The sequence below is a fragment of the Mobula hypostoma genome, chromosome 14 (assembly GCF_963921235.1).
Source record: "Mobula hypostoma chromosome 14, sMobHyp1.1, whole genome shotgun sequence".
Taxonomy (NCBI): Eukaryota; Metazoa; Chordata; class Chondrichthyes; order Myliobatiformes; family Myliobatidae; genus Mobula; species Mobula hypostoma.
This window is the reverse complement of record NC_086110.1, coordinates 4,499,448-4,515,121: the sequence shown is the minus strand read 5'-3', so window position 1 is coordinate 4,515,121 and position 15,674 is coordinate 4,499,448. Positions and strand designations below refer to the sequence as shown.

Below are 15,674 nucleotides of genomic sequence, written 5' to 3'. Positions count from 1 at the left end.
TCAAACCTTACAACTCCTCCCTTGGAGGGTCAGACATCCTGAGCCAATAGGCTGGTCCTGGACTTATTTCCTGGCATAATTTACATATTACTATTTAACTATTTATGGTTTTATTACTATTTATTTATGGTGCAGCTGTAACGAAAAACAATTTCACCCAGTATCAATAAAGTATGACTATGACTATCAACAGATCCATGCCACTCAAGAAATGCAATGAGCCTACAAATTAGTAGATAACAAATTTCTGATTACAAACATCAAACTGGAAACTACATGTTGTTAAATTAGTTAACATTTCCCAGAATACACCAACTCATAACATCAATCAGACCAGAGGGATTCCAAAAACTTCAAAAAACACACCTTGGCAGATTCAATAAACAAGGCCTCCACCTAAATTCTGTTCAGATGGCTCTTCCAACCTAATGCAAGAAATACCCTTGCATCAGATTGGAACAGCTCCCCATTAATCAAATCAGCACATTGTAGTTACCTTCTATATTGGGCTGTCATTTTAACTTTACTTCAATTAATGTGTTTTTTTTAACATATTAACTCAAAGCATGAACTGCTTCACCAATTTAAAAAAAAGATAAGTAACATTTAAGAAACAATATTTTGCATTTTTACAGCCAATTAACAGCCACATCTATTTTATATTACATTTTAATCAATAACTTCATCAATGCAAACAGTCATTTTTCTTCGAGCCTGCAATGAATGCATATTTTTCACATGGTTTTTCTTGGTCTTACTGCAGGTGACGATGTGAAGGCAGAATATCTTTATGCACTGATAGTACTGAGGTTTTTAATACATCTTAAGTGGGACGGAAATATGCATCTTAAGTGGAAGTATGCATGCATCTATTTTGGAGACAATATAGAAAAGAAAAAATAAAAATAGAACAATATCGATTGGCATCTCCCTAGAGCAGAGCAAGTTTAGATGGGGGGGGGGAGTTTGTTTGGTGTGTTCAAGAAGGTTTCTTGACACAACATGCAGATAAGCTTACAAGAGGACGGGCTGTACTTGATCTGGTATTGGGAAATGAACCTGGCCAGGTGTCAGATCTCCCAGTGGGAGAGCATTTTGGAGATAGTTATCACAATTCTATCTCCTTTACCATAGCATTGGAGGGGGATAGGAACAGACAAGTTAGGTAAGTGTTTAATTGAAGTAAGGAGAAATATGAGGCTATCAGGCAGGAACTTGGAAATATAAAGTGGGAACAGGAGTTCTCAGGGAAATGGATGGAAGAAATCTGGCAAATGTTCAGGGGATATTTGCTTGGGATTTTGCATAGGTACGTTCCAATGAGATAGGGAAAGGATGGTAGGGTACAGGAACCATAGTGTACAAATGCTGTTGTAAATCTAGTCAAGAAGAAGAGCATATGAAAATTTTAAAAAAACTAGGTAATGATAGAGATCTAGAAGATTATAAGGCTAGCAGGAAGGAGCTTAAGAATGAAATTAGGAGAGCCAGAAGGGTCCATGAGAAGGCCTTACTGGATAGGATTAAGGGAAATCCCAAGGCATTCTACAAGTATGTGAAGAGCAAGAGGATAAGACATGAGAGAATAGGACCAATCAAGTGTGACAGTGGAAAAGTGTGTATGGAATCAGAAGAGATAGCAGAGGGACTTAATGAATACTTTGCTTCAGTATTCACTACGGAAAAGGATCTTGGTGATTGTAGGGATGACTTACAGAGGATTGAAAAGCTTGAGCATGCAGATATTAAGGAAGAGGATGTACTGGAGCTTTTGGAAAGCATCAAGTTGGATAGGTCACTGGAACCGGACGAGATGTACCCCAGGCTACTGTGGGAGGCAAGGGAGGAGATTGCTGAGCCTCTGGCGATGATCTTTGCATCATCAATGGGGACGGGAGAGGTTCCGGAAGATTGGGGGGTTGTGGACGTTGTTCCCTTATTCAAGGAAGGGAGTAGAGATAGTCCAGAAAATTATAGACCAATGAGTCTTACTTCAGAGGTTGGAAGTTGATGGAGAAGATCTTGAGAGGCAGGATTTATACTTTATTGTTGCCAAACAACTGATACTAGAACGTACAATCATCACAGTGATATTTGATTTGCACTTCCTGCTCCCTGGATTACAAATCGATAGTAAATACTAAAAATTTAAATTATAAATAAATAAAAAATAGAAAAATGAAAAGTAAGGTAGTGCAAAAAAACCGAGAGGCAGGTCCAGATATTTGGAGGGTACGGCCCAGATCCGGGTCCTGGATCCGTTCAGCAGTCTTATCACAGTCGGAAAGAAGCTGTTCCCATATCCAGCAAAACGAGTCTTCAAGTTCCTGAGCCTTCTCCCGGAGGGAAGAGGGACGAAAAGTGTGTTGGCTGGGTGGGTCGTGTCCTTGACTATCCTGGCAGCACTGCTCCGACAGCGTTGTAAAGTGAGTCCAAGGACGGAAGATTGGTTTGTGTGATGTGCTGCGCCTTGTTCACGATCTTCTGCAGCTTCTTCTGGTCTTGGACAGGACGACTTCCATACCAGATCGTGATGCACCCTAGAAGAATGCTTTCTACAGTGCATCTGTAAATATTAGTGAGGGTTTTAGGGGACAGGCCAAATTTCTTCAGTTTTCTCAGGAAGTAAAGGCGCTGGTGGGCCTTCTTCACAGTGAACTCTGCTTGGTTAGACCAAGTCAGGTCATTTGTGATATTGACCCCGAGGAACTTAAAGCTTTTGACCTGTTCCACTTGTGCACCACTGATGTAAATTGGGTCGTGCAGTCCGCTACTCCTTCTGAAGTCAACAACCAATTCCTTCGACTTGCTGACGTTGAGGGATAGGTTGTTGTCTTCGCAACATGCCACCAGGTTCTTTAATTTCCTCTCTGTACTCAAACTCATCATTACCCGAGATACGGCCTACAATTGTTGTGTCATCAGCAAACTTATATATTGAGTTTGATGGAAACTTGGCTACACAATCATGGGTGTACAGTGAGTACAGCAGGGGGCTGAGTACACAGCCTTGCGGGGCACCGGTGCTCAGAGTGATTGTAGAGGAGAGCTTGTCCCCTATTTTTACACCCTGAGTCCTGTCTGTGAGTAAGCTGAAGATCCAGCTGCAGATCTGAGTGCTAAGGCCCGGGTTCCGGAGCTTAGGAATCAGTTTATTTGGAATAATGGTATTAAAGGCAGAGCTGTAGTCAATAAAAAGGAGTCTTATGTATACGTCTTTATTCTCCAGGTGTTCTAAGGAGGAATGTAGGGCCAGAGAGATGGCATCTGCCGTTGACCTGTTGCTCCGGTAGGCGAATCGCAAAGCGTCGAGGTTGACCGGTAGGCTGTGGTTGATGTGTGCCATAGCCAATCGCTCGAAACACTTCATAGCAATTGATGTCAGAGCCACAGGTTGATAGTCATTCAGGCATGCCACCTTGCTCTTCTTCGGCACTGGGATTATCATTGCCTTCTTAAAACTTGAGAGGATCTTAGACTGAAGCAAGGAGCAGTTGAAGACGTCAGGAAACACTCCAGCTAGTTCGCTTGCACAGGCCCGGAGAACTCATCCCGGGACGCCACCTGGTCCCGTCGCCTTCCTTGGATTTATCTTCAGGAAGGCCCTTCTAACGTTCTCCTCGATGACGATGAATCTCAATGCTACCAGGTCCGGTTCATCTGGAGGGAGCGAGATGCTCCTCTTCTGTTTGAATCTTGCGTAGAACATTTGGAGAGGCATAAAATTTGGAGGAGAAGATGGTGACGTGACACAGCCCGCGCGGCCTCTCCGGTGATGAATATCTGTAATCTGTCAAATAGGAGGCCGTGCAAAATTCTGATTTGATGGAGTCAGACATGAGAGCACGGAGGAACATCCGGTGAAACTTCTGAAATGCCTGCTTCGCTGCCGCTGCTACCGTGTGATCCGAAGTCTCCGGAGGGGAAGGCCCCAAATCTTCAGCTTTGCCTGTTGCTTGGCGGCCGGGGTCAAAGCACACGGCAGAGATGGTGCTCGGTGTCGGAAGGTTGGTCGGAGGCTCGAAATTTTCGGACAGACTCAGAGTCGGACTGTGATCAGGTGCTTCCAGGATGCTGCATCGGCAAGTTTGCGGCGCTGGAAGTTCATGGCAGGGAGAGTTTCTTCCTTCTACCGCCTGCGTGAGATGATGGGCTATCGGGACTTCAAGACTTTCTTTTTTTACCGTTCCCATGGTCTGCTCTTATCAAATTACAGTATTGCTTTGCACTGTTGTAACTATATGTTGTAATTATGTGGTTTTTGTCAGTTTTAGTCTTGGTCTGTCTTGTGTTTCTGTGATATCATACTGGAGGAACATTGTATCATTTTTTAATGCATGCATTTCTAAATGACAATAAACGAGGATTGGGTGTCCTCATAATCTAATCTAATCTAATTAGGAATAGTCAGCATGGTTTTGTCAAAGATAGGTCATGCCTTACGAGCCTGATTGAATTTTTTGAGGATGCGACTAAACATATTAATGAAGGGAGAGCAGTAGATGTAGTGTATATGGATTTCAGCGTTTGATAAGGTACCCCATGCAAGGCTTATTAAGAAAGTAAGGAGGCATGGGATCCAAGGGGACATTGCTTTGTGGATCCAGAACTGGCTTGCCCACAGAAGGCAAAGAGTGGTTATAGACAGGTCATATCCCGCATGGAGGTCAGTGACCAGTGGTGTGCCTCAGGGATCTGATCTGGGACCCCTATTCTTCATGATTTTTATAAATGACCTGGATGAGGAAGTGGAGGGATGGGTTAGTAAGTTTGCTGATGACACGAAGGTTGGGTGTGTTGTGGATAGTGTGGAGGGCTGTCAGAGGTTACAGCAGGACATTGATAGGATGCAAAACTGGGCTGAGAAGTGGCAGATGTAGTTCAACCCAGATAAGTGTGAAGTGGTTCATTTTGGTTGGTCAAATATGATGGCAGAATATAGTGTTATGGTAAGACTCTGGGCAGTGTGAAAGATCAGAGGCATCTTGGAGTCCAAGTCCATAGGACACTCAAAGCTGACTTTGGTTGACTCTGTGGCTAAGCCAGACGGTGCATTGGCCTTCATCAACCGTGGGATTGAGTTTAAGAGCCAAGAGGTAGTGTTGCAGCTATATAGTACCCTGGTCAGACCCAACTTGGGAGTACCATGCTCAGTTCTGGTCGGCTCACTACAGGAAGGATGTGGGAACTATAGAAAGGATGCAGAGCAGATTTACAAAGACGTTGTCTGGATTTGGGAGCATGCCTTATGAGTACAGGTGAGTGAACTCTGCCTTTTCTCCTTGGAGCAACGGAGGATGAGAGGTAACCTGATAGAGATATATAAAATGATGAGAAGCATTCATCGTGTGGATAGTCAGAGGCTTTTTCCCAGGGCTGAAATGGCTAGCAAGAGAGGGCACAGTTTTAAGGTGCTTGGAAGTAGGTACAGAGGAGATGTCAGGGGTAAGTTTTTTTTTTACGCAGAGAGTGGTGAGTGGGTGGAATGGGCTGCCGGCGATGGTGGAGGCGGATATGATAGGGTGAGGGCTACGGGTAACCCTAGGTAATTTCTAAGGTAAGGACATGTTTAGCACAGCTTTGTGGGCCGAAGGGCCTGTATTGTGCAGTAGGTTTTCTACATTTCTAACAATAGGTGAAGTGTATTCCTGCAGGCACAAACTACATACAACATCATGCGGAAGAAAACTATTCCTATTGAGTAGGCAACCAATAAGCTCCAATTCTATCGCAGAAATATTTAGGTAACTACCAGAATCCTCTCCTCCTGCACTGAAAGATAGAACAAAAATAAAGCACTAACTGAAACTCATCAACATTCCCTCATTACTCAAAACCACACTATTTTAATTCCTTCTTTCCTACTTTCTCTTCCACCACTAGAATAATACATATTCTCTTCAAAGAAATTTTCATGTTTAAAAATGCATTTTCAAGTACATACTGAACACTACACCTAGACGCATGTAGTGAGCAAATAAGAACACAACACTAAATGCATGGATAAGTGTACAGCACTAATATCTCAATGCATCCCAATTCCATTTATATAAAATAGTACCTTATTTTTACATGTCCAGTGTTCCACAAGATGAACAGGAAAATCATAGAAAAGCTGTTGGCTCCCTTTTGAAATTAAGCCTCCCCATACTGCTTAATACACTATCAAACAAGCATTCAGACTTGGCTAAGTTGGTGCCGAGAAGGGGCTGCTCTTGCAGCTAATGTCAAGATAGCTCTGTGAGTGACAAGGTCATCCATTACAGTAATGCATATCCACTAACATCAGGTAATATAAACAGTGCTCTGTAGTGAGGTTAATCTCAAACAGCAGCATAAAACACTAAGTACTGTTTCCACACATGTAACACTGAGATAGCACCAACTATTGCTGGAAGAAAAGGTCTATGAAACATGCCTTCCAATCTGCACACAACTCACTGGACTTGGAATGAGCTACCTCTGACCAAATATTGCAGAATGTCATGTTCTGTTACCCAGGACTACACACTGAGAAAGCTACTGAAAAAAAATAAAAATAAATTGGTTGTTATATAGGATATATACCACTAAACCTTCAATCTCTTTGAATTATGGAGGACAGCATGTGTATAAATGTCTCTCTCCAGCAGACTTCATCACGACTCCAGTATTTCTGCTATTTTTTAAATGTTTCTTAATTATACATATGATTTTTTTTGTGTTCTATCGCTGACCAGCAGTGAACCGTCTGATTGACCTATCAGAGTTCGCTTTGGGAACTAGTTGACTTGATCAGCATTTCTGATCTGGCTATTGTTCACGATTGCACTTAATAAAAAAAAGAAACAGAATACCTGGCCTAACTAATCATGAATGCTCTACTCAAAATTCCTATCTTTCATCTAAATCTATGAGCATAGCCCTTCTCCATCACATGCTTGACCAGCTTCTCCTTGAATGCACCTACACCATTTATTTCAATTGCCCCTTGATAGCAGGTCCCACAGCCCCCCCATTTTGGGTAGTTTCTTCCAAACTGGATTTCTTGATGACAATTTGAAGCGATGGCCTTCAGCTATGTCCATTCCTACTGAATTCATGGCCCTCCCTTTTGGAAAGAGAAGTATCAGTCTCATCCAAATCTGTTTTCCAGTTGATAATCACTAGAATTTCAAGTAGACAATAGGCTCACCAAGGTACATGTAGGAGCAACAATGAAAAATTAATATAGTAGTAGTCCTTAGAAACTTAAAAAATTGTGGAAGATATACCAATACCAAACTGCAATGAAATTGCAGAGTATAATTTTAAAGATCAAATTATACAGCAACATATGAATGTAACACATGCCGGTTTGGAGGCAAAGGCAGGGGAGTTCAATGTATCAGCAACTTGGAACTGCAAGAGTCAAAAAACTTCTGTTAGCTATTTATTCTTTCAAAGCTGGCTTTGCAGTTAGTCTCCTGATATTTCCAAGAAAATAAAAACATTTTTGATGGGCTTATTTAAATATTGGTGCTATGACAATTTAACTTGAATTTTGATATTCAAAGATCCCAAAATATCTGACAAAATATTCTAACAATCCTAGGTGTATACAAATGATAAACTGAAAGTAATTAAGACTTGTATGACCAAGGTACAGAATTAGATAAGGAATGGACTACATAAGTAGACAAAAGCCCTATCAGCCTGTTGCCAAGTGGGGTGGTAGGAAGTATTTTATCATTAGGATTATCAGCATCAACCTCAGACCCACTAACCTGACAATAACCTGCTTACTGATCCCAGCTTGGGTTTCACTTGGACCACTGAGCTCCAAACCTCACAACACTGGTGCACACATGTGCAAATTAGCTGAATTTCGGAAGTAAGCCACATATGACTGCCCTGACATCAAGACAGTACTTGACCAAAAGTGGCAGTCTTAATAAAATGGAATACAATGAGCATCAAAGAAGAAATACTCAACAGCTGGAGTAAAACCAAGCAAAGGATGTGCTGGCAGGAAATCAATCATTTGAACCCCATGATATCACTGTAGGAGTTCCTCAGAGTATTACCCTAGATCTACATCTTACCTTACATCTTCCACTACTTCCTTAAGGACCTTTTTTCCATCATAAAGTCACTAGTTAAGGAATGTGCTAATTGCCAATTCCATTTGCAACTCCTCAGTAAATGAAATAGCCCATGTCTCCATGCAACCTGAACTACCCAATACTGCCACAAACTGAAAGGAGACAAGTAACATTTGCACAAGTGTTAGGCAACAATCATCTCCAACTGTAAAGTGTCTGACCAGTTACAAGACATTCAATAGTTTTATGGTCAACATGGGCCTCACCAGAAACAACTCCAGCAGTCATGCATGTACCATGCTACGACAGATTGGAAGGTTCAGCATTCAGCAAGTGACTTATCTCCTGACACCTCAAACCCTTCCACTGTCAGGACACAGATCATCAGTGGAATGGAACACTGCCCACTTGACTGGATAATTGCAACTCCAATAACCCTCAAGACACCCAGGTTATAGAAGCGCACTTGACTGGGACACCGACAACACTAACATTTATTCCTTCCTGCACTGGCACACAGTACCTCTGGTGTGTACCGCAGCACCACAAATGCTTGCCAGGCTACTCCAACAGTACATCCCAAATCTGCAACTTCTAACACTGCGGAACACTTGCAGACTCCCCCAAGTTACAATTCCTCTTTCGTCATTGTTGGAATTCTCTCCACAATAGCTGGGTGTGCCTTCATCAGAAATACTGCAACTGTTCAAGATGGTGGTCCTCCACCAACTTCTCAAGGACAATTAAAGATGCGCAAAAAATGCAGTCTTACCAGCAAAGCCCTGATCCTGAGAAATTAATAAGTATTAAGAAATATTTACCTACATATCAATGTCTTCACTCAAAAAAAAAATTCAAGTACTGTGCTAAATCAATTTGTATTTTAATGGATCCCACCAGAGGACTGCCTCTATATACCGTTGTGGGAAAAAAATCTATTAAATGTATCACTCCTGCAACTGACAAATCTATTTATTGCAAAAATAAAGAAAGCTATTTTCAGAGGGTCCCTGCCATACACATGCTGAATGACAGTAAAGGCAATGTTACAAAACACACCGAAATTTTCAATTTTATTAGAATTGAAGAACATCTGAGCATAGCGAGCTTGAGATTTTCAGCTTTAACTCATGAAACAGAAAGAAATGCTGAAAACTTAAGTCTACCTTTTGCAGAAAACAAATCAATAAAACATCAACTTCTCTAACTTCCGCTAATGCCCCACCTCCCCCTCGTACCCCATCTGTTACTTATTTTTATACACACATTCTTTCTCTCACTCTCCTTTTTCTCCCTCTGTATATACCTCTTGCCCATCCTCTGGGTCACCCCCCCCTTGTCTTTCTTCCCGGACCTCCTGTCCCATGATCCTCTCGTATCCCCTTTTGCCTATCACCTGTCCAGCTCTCGGCTCTATCCCTCCCCCTCCTGTCTTCTCCTATCATTTTGGATCTCCCCCTCCCCCTCCAACTTTCAAATCCCTTACTCACTCTTCCTTTAGTTAGTCCTGACGAAGGGTCTCGGCCTGAAACGTCGACTGCACCTCTTCCTACAGATGCTGCTTGGCCTGCTGCGTTCACCAGCAACTTTGATGTATGTTGCTTGAATTTCCAGCATCTGCAGAATTCCTGTTGTTTTTGTCAATAAAACACTGCTGGGATTACACCACTTTTTGTTTTTAGGGTGCAATTTTTAAAATGCAATATGCACACAAACTGCTAGCCTAACATTTCTGAGGACATACTAGTCAACTTTATGATTGGGGTATCTCTGGAGGGGGTGAGAACAAGTGAGTGAATAAAAACTTGCTGCAATAGATGACTTTGAATATGTGGTGTACAGTTGTCAGTCACAAACTAGTTGCAATTACATTTCCCCTACAGAAAATACCTACAGTAGAAAATTGAAACAAGAAAATTCAAGCCAAAAAGCATTAATAACTATACAACTACCACTAAACTACATACATAGCACTTACTGTTGAAATTCATTGCACAATTAAAAACATAACATGACACTAGTGCATGGAGATGAGTACCACAATGACATGAAAGGTATTTTAAAATCCCATGTGAATCATCAACTGTCATTTGACTCTGTCAGAACAGTCAAATGTTTGTATGGTCTGCTTGACACAAACTCAGGAGAGAAAAAACAGAACTCCCCCACTGCCAATCCTTTCCCTTCCAAAACTAAGACTGTATTTACTTGAGTAGTTTCAAGTTAATTTTTTTTAAAAATCAAACGAAAAATGAAAGCAAAATATTTAAAAACGCAAACACAAGGAAATCTGCAGATGCTGGAAATTTCAAGCAACACACATAAAAATTGCTGGTGAACGCAGCAGGCCAGGCAGCATCTGTAGGAAGAGGTACAGCTGACGTTTCAGGCCGAGACCCTTCGGATCTCCCCCTCCCCCTCTCAAATCTCTATCTCTTCTTTCAGTTAGTCCTGACGACAGGTCTCGGACTGAATCATCGACTGTACCTCTTCCTATAGATGCTGCCTGGCCTGCTGTGTTCACCAGCAATTTTTATGTGTGTTGTGTCAGCAAAATATTTATTTTAGTTTTCATTCCTTTCACTTTCAGTTGTAATACTGTGCACTGTTCGCCAGTACCTACAAAAGTTTCAAAACTGCCAACTTTGGATTATCGGCTTAATAATAAACCATTTACTTCATTTCCAGTTAATAGACTTCTAAGCATCCACTCAACATTATTCAACTTTGTATGGCTTGTTTTCCCTTCCCATTAATTTTTTTCCCCTTGATCTTAAATACACTAAACCATTAAAGGAATACATCTCTGTAGGCACATAACCGCTATGTTATACAAGTCCGCTTGTCCCCAATTTCCTCGGTCTGTCCAGAAGGTAAATGTAGATACATTCGCAGCAGGATCTACATATATAGCAAGAGATGGAATTTAGTGACTTTTCACTATCTAATACAAGTCAATTCCCTTCTCTCCATATGTCCTGGTTGAGCATGTCAACTTTCAAATGAGACATCTTTCTCTCCTTGCTCCTTGAAACAGGTGATGATCAAATGAAGAGAATGTAGTCCATGTTGATAAAGAATCCCTTCAACAGGTGACACATGGAAAGCTAGCGAGTATGGAAGCAAAGAGTAAAAGCTAACTCTAACCCTAAAAGTAAAATCTGAAAAATCAAAAATACTATACTTGAAATAAAAATAGAAAATTCAGGGAATAACTCAGATCAGGCTACATTTATGGAACGAGAAACAACACTAACATTTCAGATCAGGACTGGGAAAGAGACAAGTTTAGATTGTATGGAGGAGAGATGCATGGATCTATTTATTTTAACAATAGCGCAGAATAGGCCCTACAAGCCAGGCTGCCCCAGCAAAGCCTGACAAACCCAATTAACCCTAACCTAATCGCAGGACAATGTATAATGACCAATTAACCCACCAGTACTGTCTTTGGACTGTGGGAGGAAACCGGAGGACCCAGAGAACACCCCCACATTCCATGGGGAGGACACACAGAGACTCCTTACAGTACAGCACCAGAATTAAACTCCGAGAAGCTCTAACCTCTAATAGCGTGGCGCTCTGACAAGAATGAAAGCAGAGTGACCATGGAAATAATTGGTACACTGTGTTACCTGATCAATGAGTGAGAACATTGACTAGGTGTTTACTGCAATTACCGCACAGAGTCTTATCATCTTCAGAAGTTTTCGGATGACTCTGCCATAGTTGGATGCATCAGCAAGGGAGATGAGGCTGCAGTAGGAAACTTTTTCACATGATGTGAGCAGAATTATCTGCAGCTTAATGTGAAAAAGACTAAGGAGCTGGTGGTAGACCTGAGGAGAGCTAAGGTACCAGTGACCCCTGTTTCCATCCAGGGGGTCAGTGTGGACATGGTGGAGGATTACAAATACCTGGGGATATGAACTGACAATAAACTGGACTGGTCAAAGAACACTGAGGCTGTCTACAAGAAGGGTCAGAGCCGTCTCTATTTCCTGAGGAGACTGAGGTCCTTTAACATCTGCCGGATGATGCTGAGGATATTCTACAAGTCTGTGGTAGCCAGTGCTATCATGTTTGCTGTTGTGTGCTGGGGCAGCAGGCTGAGGGTGGCAGACACCAACAGAATCAACAAACTCATTCGTAACGCCAGTGATGTTGTGGGGATGGAACTGGACTCTCTCACGGTGGTGTCTGAAAAGAGGATGCTGTCCAAGTTGCGTGCCATCTTGGACAATGTCTCCCATCCACTACATAATGTACTGGTTGGGCACAGGAGTACATTCAGCCAAAGACTCATTCCACCGAGATGCAGCACTGAGCGTCATAGGAAGTCATTCCTGCCTATGGCCATCAAACTTTACAACTCCTCCCTTGGAGGGTCAGACACCCTGAGCCAATAGGCTGGTCCTGGACTTATTTCCTGGCATAATTTACATATTACTATTTAACTATTTATGGTTTTATCACTTACTGTTTAATTATTTATGGTGCAACTGTAACGAAAACCAATTTCCCCCGGGATCAATAAAGTATGACTATGACTAGTTGCAAAATACTAAGCACAAGTCAGCTGGGTATGACCTCCACTTTCAGAGAGAAAAGAAAAAGTGGTCTCCTCTACCTTAGAAAAATGAAATGTACATTGACTGACTGCTTCTGTCGCCTGCCACTTTAATTCTCCATTCTACTCCCACTCTGACCTCTGCACTGTTATAATGAGGCCCATCACAAGCTTGAGGAAAAGTACCTCATGACTGCAGACTCCTTCTAGACTTTATAAATTCGAGAACTTCAGTTAAACTGATTTCTCTGCCTATTTCATTCATTATAGCAGATCAGCTCATTTTTTAAAATTATTTCTGAGAGTAAAGGACACTCAGCTTGATCTACAAGGAACACACACAAAATGCTGGAGGAACTCAGCAGGCCAGACAGCATCTATGGAAAAAGAGTTTAGTCGACCTTTTAGTCCAAGACCCTACAGCAGGAGCAGATTTTAAAGGTGGGGGGGAGGGGAGAGAGAAACACAAGGTGATAGGTGAACCTGAAGGGGTTGGGGTGAAGTAAAGAGCTGGGAAGTTGATTGGTGAAAGAGATACAGGGCTGGCGAAGGGGGAAGTCCCAGTGGATGTGGTATATTTGGATTTTCAAAAGGCTTTTGACAAGGTCCCACACAGGAGATTAGTGTGCAAACTTAAAGCACACGGTATTGGGGGTAAGGTATTGGTGTAGGTGGAGAATTGGTTAGCAGACAGGAAGCAAAGAGTGGGAATAAACGGGACCTTTTCAGAATGGCAGGCGGTAACTAGTGGGGTACCGCAAGGCTCAGTGCTGGGACCCCAGTTGTTTACAATATATATTAATGACTTGGATGAGGGAATTAAATGCAGCATCTCCAAGTTTGCGGATGACACGAAGCTGGGTGGCAGTGTTAGCAGTGAGGAGGATGCTAAGAGGATGCAGGGTGACTTGGATAGGTTAGGTGAGTGGGCAAACTCATGGCAGATGCAATTTAATGTGGATAAATGTGAAGTTATCCACTTTGGTGGCAAAAATAGGAAAACAGATTATTATCTGAATGGTGGCCGATTAGGAAAAGGGGAGGTGCAACGAGACCTGGGTGTCATTATACACCAGTCATTGAAAGTGGGCATGCAGGTACAGCAGGCGGTGAAAAAGGCAAATGGTATGCTGGCATTTATAGCGAGAAGATTCGAGTACAGGAGCAGGGAGGTACTACTGCAGTTGTACAAGGCCTTGGTGAGACCACACCTGGAGTATTGTGTGCAGTTTTGGTCCCCTAATCTGAGGAAAGACATCTTTGCCATAGAGGGAGTACAAAGAAGGTTCACCAGATTGATTCCTGGGATGGCAGGTCTTTCATATGAAGAAAGACTAGATGAACTGGGCTTGTACTCGTTGGAATTTAGAAGATTGAGGGGGGGATCTGATTGAAACGTATAAGATCCTAAAGGGATTGGACAGGCTAGATGCGGGAAGATTGTTCCCGATGTTGGGGAGGTCCAGAACGTGGGGTCACAGTTTGAGGATAGAGGGGAAGCCTTTTAGGACCGAAATTAGGAAAAACTTCTTCACACAGAGAGTGGTGAATCTGTGGAATTCTCTGCCACAGCAAACTGTTGAGGCCAGTTCATTGGTTATGTTTAAGAGGGAGTTAGATATGGCCCTTGTGGCTACAGGGGTCAGGGGGTATGGAGGGAAGGCTGGGGCGGGGTTCTGAGTTGGATGATCAGCCATGATCATAATAAATGGTGGTGCAGGCTCGAAGGGCCGAATGGCCTACTCCTGCACCTATTTTCTATGTTTCTATGTCTGATAGAAGAGGACAGAAAGCCATGGAAGAAAGAAAAGGGGGAACGAGGAGGACCAGAGGGAGGCAATAGTCAGGCAAGGAGATAAAGTGAGAGAGGGAAAAGGAGATAGGAAATGGTTGCGGGGGGGGGGGGGTAACCAGAAGTTTAAGAAATCAATGTTCATGCCGTCAGGTTGGAGGCTACTCAGACAAAATACCGTGCTGTTCCTCTAACCTGAGTGTGGCTTCATCACGACTGTGGAGAAGGCCATGGATAGACACATTGGAATGGGAGTGGAAAGTGACTTCCTACCCATGGTCACACTTTTACTCTACTGGAGACAACCCACTCCTGCACCTTTCCTGCAGCTCAACTAACTTCTGACCCCTTCCTGTTCTGATGAGGCAGCAGCAACCTGAAATGGTATCTCTAATTTCTTCCCACAGATGCTGCTTGGAATGCTGAATATTTACACCAATAAAAAGCAGTTACCAGTAGGTTATGAAACTTTACAAGATCTCATTTCTAAGGCCACTTCCCTTCAATGTATCTCTGAAAGGATAGAAAATAATAATTGTAAATCATTGTTTAGACAACAAAGAAAACGCTGGAAAACTAATATGATGAGGAAAGGACTAACAAAGAATTGGAAATTGAAACTCTGCAAATGCAAGTTGGACTTAATGAAAAAACATTACACCCAGAACTTAACTATTCTCAATATAGTGGAAGAGCAAAGATATTTGGAACATTGATGTTGAAGGCATGAAAAGCTAACGAAATTCTAGACCTTAAACCAAAGATTTAAAAAGGTAATTAGCAGCCTCCATTTAAAAAAACACTAGAATATCAGCTACTCATTAATGGAAAAAAATAGAAACTCCTAACAGGATACCAGAGTGTACAGAGTGTGCATTTTAACTTTCAACTTGTAAATTCTCTTCACAAGTTAAAAGTTAAAATATTTTCTCTGCTCAGTGGAAAAAGCCTATTAACTATCTAAATTCTACTGCCTCACTAGAATAGAATTATTTCGGAAATATTAAACAATATTGAAATCAGATTTATGACCAAAAAAAATAAAAGAGATGCTTATATTAATTGAAAATACCAATAATTAAGCCTCTAACTTAGGCATTTCAAGAGAGGGCAAATCTGTAAGATACTTCAAATTAGAAAGAGTTCAAGATTAAAATGAGACCTATGTTAAATATGTAATACAGCTTTCCGTAACCAAGTCAGTTCCCAGTTTCTAAAGACAAATTGTGCTTTCCCATATGCATTCCCT

At 42.0% G+C, this 15,674-nt stretch overlaps 1 protein-coding gene across 7 annotated transcripts in view; it reads right to left on the bottom strand.

Annotated features, from left to right (window-relative positions):
- Positions 1-15,674, bottom strand: part of cnot1 (CCR4-NOT transcription complex, subunit 1) — a 238,370-nt gene that overhangs the window by 218,450 nt on the left and 4,246 nt on the right. The gene's annotated exons all lie outside the window — the stretch shown is intronic.